Source organism: Python bivittatus, unplaced genomic scaffold, assembly GCF_059951505.1.
Source record: "Python bivittatus isolate LINGU-HERP-01145 unplaced genomic scaffold, Pbiv_v1 ctg000440_np1212, whole genome shotgun sequence".
Taxonomy (NCBI): domain Eukaryota; kingdom Metazoa; phylum Chordata; class Lepidosauria; order Squamata; family Pythonidae; genus Python; species Python bivittatus.
In genome coordinates this window covers 10,623,736-10,631,378 of record NW_028277063.1, presented here as the reverse complement: position 1 = coordinate 10,631,378, position 7,643 = coordinate 10,623,736, and the positions used below count along the sequence as shown (strand labels likewise).

At 38.8% G+C, this 7,643-nt stretch overlaps 1 long non-coding RNA gene across 1 annotated transcript; it reads left to right on the top strand.

The window, feature by feature from the left end:
- Positions 1 to 3,074: 3,074 nt before the first annotated feature.
- Positions 3,075 to 7,017, top strand: LOC148215802 (uncharacterized). Its single transcript, XR_015796571.1, has 2 exons — positions 3,075 to 3,250; positions 4,838 to 7,017. It is a non-coding gene; the product is annotated as an uncharacterized LOC148215802 (long non-coding RNA).
- Positions 7,018 to 7,643: the final 626 nt, after the last annotated feature.

The following is a 7,643-nucleotide window of genomic DNA, read 5'->3' as shown; positions in this document are numbered from 1 at the left end:
TCCTGGCTACAGTTCAAGTATCTGCAGCAGTGAGTTTTTTCCATTCTCTCAGAGACGACATGCCATATAGTATTAATACAACAATCGGGTTTCTATTAATTGGCTGAGAAACATAACACCCTGCCTTCGCATTCATTCTCCTGCTGTCTTCAGAACAGGAAGAATTTTGGTGAAGTTACACATATGCTGTAGAGAGATTTACAATTTATCTCAGAAAATGGGGAGCAAACACTGAAGTAGACCCGAAAAGTTGGAAGATACTATTATACACACACACACACACACACACACATATATATGTATATAACTTTTGTGGATTATTACTATTTAAGTTATGAGTCAATCAGAATGTTAGGCTTTTAACAGAGCATAAACTTTTGTAGGCTGTAGATTCCTTCTAGACCAGCACATATAATAACTATCCCCCTTTGTGCTGTAAAGTCAAACTTCAGCTATAACGTACACTTGAACACTAGCTATTTCCATAGTACCTAAAGGGAGTTCTTTCTTGCTACGCATTCTAACATTCTGAAAATAGGTTCTGCAACAGGGCCTTGTGAGCCTCAGTTTCAATACATCCTGAAATACTTTTCATCTGTTCCCTGAATCACATCCAAAATACCTATGGAACAGGGACATTTCCCAACATCTGAATACTATCAATCAAAAGACATTGTGCAATAATTCCCAGCCTTGGCAGTTTTTGTGTTTTCTGTTTTCTGTTTTGAGGTTTCTGTAGGAAAATAAATAGTGTGTGTATGCAAAGAAAAAAATGGAAGATGCTTTTGGGAAAACATGAATAGTTACCTACGGGAGATGCCATCAACTGGACTCCTGTTTCTATACTGTAATCATACCATTATGCTGAACCACCCCATGTTTCTGCATGTTGTCTTCATCATATTTCTTGTTTTCAGAGATATTTTGCCTTTGATACTTGCCAACTTTGATATGCTGCCTGCATACTCCCCTTGAAACAAGGTAATTTCTTCTTGATCAACTTTCATTCTTCCTCTCGTTTCCATCTTCAAACTTCTGCAATGCTTGTCTTCTTGCCTTTAATGGCCACCTCTTTGTCATCTTTTGTATTCAGTACTACTAATTTAGCACATTTCTTTTGAAGGTTTACTGCATTATCCCAGTACTATCCAACTCTGTTGCTACTGCTAGTCATGAGTCTATATGCTTTCCTTTCTCCATGCCTTGTCAAATTTAATTCCTGTAAGCAAAGACAGTGTCTACTTCTAAGTTCTCTATAGCTATAACCTTTATTGGAATTAAATAATCATAAAGCAGTGGTGCATTAGGCTGAAAATGTAATGCCCCAAATCAGCCTTTTAAGCTCAGTAGTAGAGCAAAGAATTAAATTTGGTTTCCCCACATCTAAACTCAGAATTTTATACCTTGTGTCACACTGTTTTTGCTGCACCTGGAAATCTGTTGCTATCAGATTATTAGCAGTTGCATGGAACCAAGTTTCAGGTTCTGAAGCTAATAAGGTAACTCTCGAAAGATATACAGATTTCACCCACGGTCACAATCATACCCTAAAACTGAACCTTGAAGAATGCAATCTAAAGCTGTGTAATACCCATACATTAGCAATTTGAATGCTGCATTATTAGCTGATATTCAGAAATGTAAATGATTTTTCCATCTCTTACCCATGTATTTCCCAGAAAGTTTTCCTGAAGTTTTGAAAGTTTTCTAGATTAGTTTTAAACCATTGCTCTTCATTTAACATTTAGTGGCTGAGGTTAAACGGGCATTGAGCCAGTTGAAAGTTTCTTGCTTTATTTTGTGCTCTTTGCTTTGTTTTTGACTGTTGCTACCCACCTGGATCTGTTCAATATGGCCAGAATATACATTGAATTAAATAAATATCAAGAAACATTGAGGGTCTCTAATATCGGGGAGCGCCTTTTTGCTCCTTGCTTTGGAGTGCATGTTTGCTATTAGGGTCATTGTGGCCCACTGTGAAAGGCCATTTTGTCTTGTCATATCCCTTAATCATTGAGGAAAGATAATGTAGTTCCACCATTGCCCCTTCCTCATGTACATAAAATGCACCAAGCTAAACCTTCCATTTAGTTCAGGCAGATTAACTCGATCTCGGCATGGAATGTGTGACAGTCCAGTGGGCTGTTTGTTGATCCATCAGTAGGTGAGGTCATTGCGAAGCTTTTCAATTAGCCATTGAATGACCTGGATAGAGCGTCACCCCCGACAGCTGTCTTGACCTGGGATGGGTGTTGCTGCAGTGGGGGTGAACTGGCTCGGGGGTGGGAGGGGGGGTACTGGAGCTCTGTTCCCAGTGTTGTAATCACTTCTAATGAGATGTTTCCCTGTTAACATTTAAAACATGCATGTAGGGAAGCAAGGCCAGAAATGGTCAAAGATGCACATCTTAATCACAAACAGAGGCCCCTGGGAAGTTCCCCTGCATGCAAGTCTTCAAAATGGACTTCTATTTAGGTTGATGGGTCTTGGTCACTATGGGGTGGATTGTTACAAGATGCAGCAAAAAGTTAAAACACCATATTATAAAACACCAGAACTTTAAAGAAGGTCCAGGAATTTTGTCAAGGTTCTCTCTATTGGAATAGGAATGACAGAGGACCAAAGGGCTCTTGTTCCTTTTTTGCCCGCCAATGAGTTTTGTGTCCCAATCAATTATGTCCACTTATTTCAGCTGCCTTGTGCTTGTCTTCCTGCCAAGTGGATTCGGGTTTGGGTTACTGATCAATGGTTGACAATTATCTCTGCTAATGTATGTACCCACTCTGTAATCACCACAAGGATATTGTACCAGTCACTTTTGTCCATGGCAGCAAAAACTTTTTGAACATGAGGGTTTAAGATTACTGGCAGGCAAAACAGGAACAAGAGCCAAATAAAACAAACTGAGGGCAAGTAATTTCTTCTTAGTGCCTTAGTTTGATTAATAGCAGGTCTCATTCAGAATATAGGTATAGGCTTCATTACCAGTTTGCATGGAGTTGCCTAGTAATGATGCGGAACTACTAGGCAACTCCATGCAAACTGGTAATGAAGCCTATGGTAATGATGCGGAACTAACTGTATGTTGCTTTCAAGCCTGTTGTGAACAGATTTACTCTGCTGTACCACTGCAAATGTTTTTGTTACTTTGGAGCTGTTCAGCCTGTTTGACCTAAGGAAGACTTAGACTCATTTAAAGTAGAGCTAAAGAGAAGTTGTGCTGTGGGAAAAGATGCAGATGGCAATGATTGTGAGTATACAGCACTCTTTCCTTTAAGGCTGCATATGAAAATGTGGTGACAGCTGAATCTCCAAGAATCTGAGACTGATCTATACAACTTTCTTCCTCAGCCTGATATTTCCTCCACAGATGTATTGGGTCTGCAATTTTCAAAATTGCCAGATAGTATATGGAGGGTGTTTGATTGGGGGAAAACTGAAATAAAGCAAAGAAGTATTTGTCCGGCAGAGAATAGTACTTGGATTTGCTGATAGAGAACTTATCTGCACGTGAGGATGAGTGTCCTACCAATGCAGTGCATGGATTGCCACTGTTGCAGGAGAGAAAACAGCATTACAACAATTCAGATAAGATGCAACTGTTATATGTGGCAATGATTCACTTCTACAGAATAAAACATGCCTCCTTCTCTTGCTAGTCTTAATTTGGTGCTCTGTCGTACTCATTTGCTCAAGGGGAGTAGAATGAAATGTTAGCATGGCTCCAATAAGATTCTAGGCAGGGAAATTTTAGTAACTTATTTAAATCTATGCATTTTCAGGCTGTGTTATGCAAAGCAGCCCCTTTGTATGCCAAGTGTCTAATGGACATTTCCCATCCCCGAGTTTCCCACTGTGAATTCTATATGTATATAACCTGAGACCAGAGAGGTATTTCAGCCTGCCCTGAAATCTGAGCTGTGTTCTTACAGTATGGAATTCGCATAAGCTGTGGACATAAACTGTGACTGAGTGTAGAATTACACACGTCCTATGTTTGCCCAAGGCAATATAGGTGGCAGGGTCATCAATGTGGACATTATCTTTTTTAATCTTCCCCCTCCTCAACTGAAATTAACAGAACAGAAATTTCCTGCTGAAGACCTGGAACAGGTATAAATTGTTTTATCCAAGGGGATATAGTCATGTCTGTAATCTGGAGAACTGTACTTTGCAACAGAAGGCTATCAATAGCCATATATTACCTCAACTATTAGAAGCTTGTTGTCTTTAAATATCATTTATTGACAAAGGAGAGTGAGAGGATGCTACTAAGTAGGTCAACCCCTACTTAATGGATTTTAGATCTGATTGGTCTTTTGATCTAATCTCGCAAGGTTTTTCTTAGCTTTCCAAAAATGCACACCTCTCCTATGCCACCCACATTCTATATTTGTATCTGCCTGTGTTGGCTCCTCCAGTAAGATATCTTTGCCAATGGAAAATCAGTGGAGTTGCAACTGCATAGTGATCATATTTACAGCACATCTGATGTTATACTAGTAGAGTGGAGTTCCACAAAATCCTAAGTTACTTAGCCACAATAAGGTGCCTAAATCAAGATAGACCTCTTCCTTCCTTCCTTCCTTCCTTCCTTCCTTCCTTCCTTCCTTCCTTCCTTCCTTCCTTCCTTCCTTCCTTCCTTCCTTCCTTCCTTCCTTCTCTCTCCCCCCTCCCCCTCCCTCCCTTCCTCCCTCCCTTCCTAGCATTAAACTAAATTTCAGTTAATTTTTTTCTCCAGATCTCAGAAATATATAAATTATTTAAGTCATTTATTTAAGTAACTGACAGAATAGAAACCTAAACATTATCAAACAAGATTGTTTGGTTTTTTCAGATCCTGTGATATGAATCAAAATTACAGCCATGGCAGCAGTTACAGGTAAGAAAGGTATATTCTGTTTTCACTATACTTTACTTACCACATTGACTGCAGCACCTTATAATTCACAGAAGTAAAAAGGTAAATGCCTCAAAACCCCCCCAAAAAACATGTTTTGCTGAAAAATGTAGCACTGACACAGGTAGCACAGTGAGACCTTCTTGGGAAACAATTATAATACTTCATATACAGATTAAGCAGTAGCTAAATATCTCTGAAAATGTAATTTTAAAGATATATAAGTTTATTGGTGTGTGAGTTTGTATTAATGTCATTATATCATTAAATTATTTCCTTGATATTTTAGATATTATTGTGTATGGTTTATTACATATCTTTCTCTAAATCTAAATATACTTATTTTAATGTGTAAGTTTTATTAAATATATTCTGATGAAATGAACATGAAGTTAATTAAGAAAGTTTTTTCTATGACAGATAGTATAATTTAGCTATCTATTCATAGAGAGATATTAATAGATAGATATTAATGTCATGTTTTAAACACAGCATTAGTATCATGTAATGGTATGAAACCCTAAAGGATAGCTTTTTAAAGTGGCCTCTTGTATTTTGGACCAGATTCTCAAGTTCACTCCAGAGAGGGTGAGCATAGCATCTCCCTTTTAAAGCATTCCAAAGCCTTCTCTCACCTCCTGCTGATAATAAATCATCAGCATACACAATAAAGTGCTCTCTTCCACCTACCCCCGTCCCATCTCATCCCATTCCCTCTCAGCAGGTGGCAAGAGGATGAGAAGAACTGTGGGGATGACCTAATGACTCCCTTTAGGATCCTTTTTTCAATTGCCAGCTCTTGAGTATAGGCAGCTGCTGCTATTTCCAACTGACAGTGCCTCTTGCACTCTGAGGTCATCTCTTTCGAGTCATTGTTGTGGAATCTTCTGGCTTCCCTCCCAAAATCCAAGCTCTTGGCATCTGTAACCCCACCAACCACTGGCCCTGGAGATTTTGGCTTCGGTGCAGCAGGACACGAGCTTCTCAGTTCCATATATGTGCACTTCTCAGTCCTTCTGGTTGGGGTGGGCTTCAAAACCTTATTCTCTTTGTGTCAATGGGCCTTCAGTTGTCCTTCTTTTCAAGTAAATTACTAATTCACCTAGGAAAACATTGCAAGGGCAAAGGCTCTCTTTTTTGTATGTTATCTTTTCAGAAAGGAACATTGCCAATTTTGGTTTAGAGTACAACTAGGAACAGTAAAATAAGAGTGTTAAAAAATATATATCACATTGAAACAGCTACTGGAACAATTCTTTCATTATGCTACTTCAGGCTGTATATGACTATTATCTAAGAACATGTATACATCCAGTAACAAAACTGAAGAGTCATTTGGACAATGGTGTGGAAAGTTTTGCCATAGCTGACATGCAAAATATTATTACCAATTTTACCTCAAAAAATAAATGCATCTGATACAATACTAAATTTGATTTGATCTTATTTAATTTAGTTAATATTACATTCCATGTATTTAAAATTTCCCTCCTTTTGTCACATTAAAGATTACATTTTGGCAAGATTACATTTTGGCAGAAACCTTTGGAGGGGTGTTGGGATTTTGTGAAGTCATGTGTGGATTCCACAAGACATGTAACCCTGCATTATGTAGTGGCAGCTCATTATGAACAGGTAAATAAATAATCTATGAGCTACATACACACACACACACACACACACACACACACACACACACACTATCCTGCCTTCTTTCTTCTGAACTAATGATTCTGAAGTATATTAAATAAGATCAGCCCTGCTTGTTAAGGAACAAACCAACATTGTAGTAGCACACATTAGTTTATCAAAACAATTATTTTCAACAGCAATAAATCAAGCACTACAAATATTCATATTTAAAGGAAAGCCCTAGCATACTGAAGAGTACACATATATCTATAATTAATATAAAACAAATTGTTGTTGTTGCTCAGTCGTTAAGTTGTGTCCGACTCTTCGTGACCCCATGAACCATATTGCACCAGGCCTTCCTGTCCTTCACTGCCTCCCGGAGTTTGCTCAGTTTCATGTTCATTGCTTCAGTGATGCTATCTAACCATCTCATCCTCTGCCGTCCCCTTCTCCTTTTGCTTTCAATCTTTCCCAGCATCAGGGTCTTTTCCAAAGAGTCCTCTCTTCGCATTAGGTAAGCAAAGTATCGGAGCTTGAGCTTCATTGTCAAGCCTTCCAATGAGCAGTCAGGGTTGATTTCCTTTAGGATTGACTGGTTTGACCTTCTGGCAGTCCAAGGGACTCCTAAGAGTCTTCTCCAGCACCACAATTCAAAGGCATCAATTGTTTGGCGTTCAGCCTTCCTTATGGTCCAGCTCTCACAGCCATACATTGCTACTGAAAAAACCATAGCTTTGATTATGCGGATCTTTGTCAGCAAGGTGATGTCTCTGCTTTTTAATATGCTGTCTAGGTTTGCCATAGCTTTCCTCCCAAGGAGCAAGCATCTTTTAATTTCATGGCAGCAGTCTCCATCTGAGGTGATCTTAGAGCCCAAATAAATGAAGTCTGTTACTGCTTCTACTTCTACCCCTTCTATTTGCCAGGAATTGATGGGTTCAGATGCCATGATCTTAGTTTTTTTAATGTTGAGGTTCAAATCAGCTTTTGCACTCTTCTCTTTCACCCTCATCAAGAGGTTCTTTAGTTCTTCTTCACTTTCTGCCATTAGGGTGGTATCGTCTGCATATCTGAGGTTGTTGATATTTCTCCCTCCAATCTTAATTCC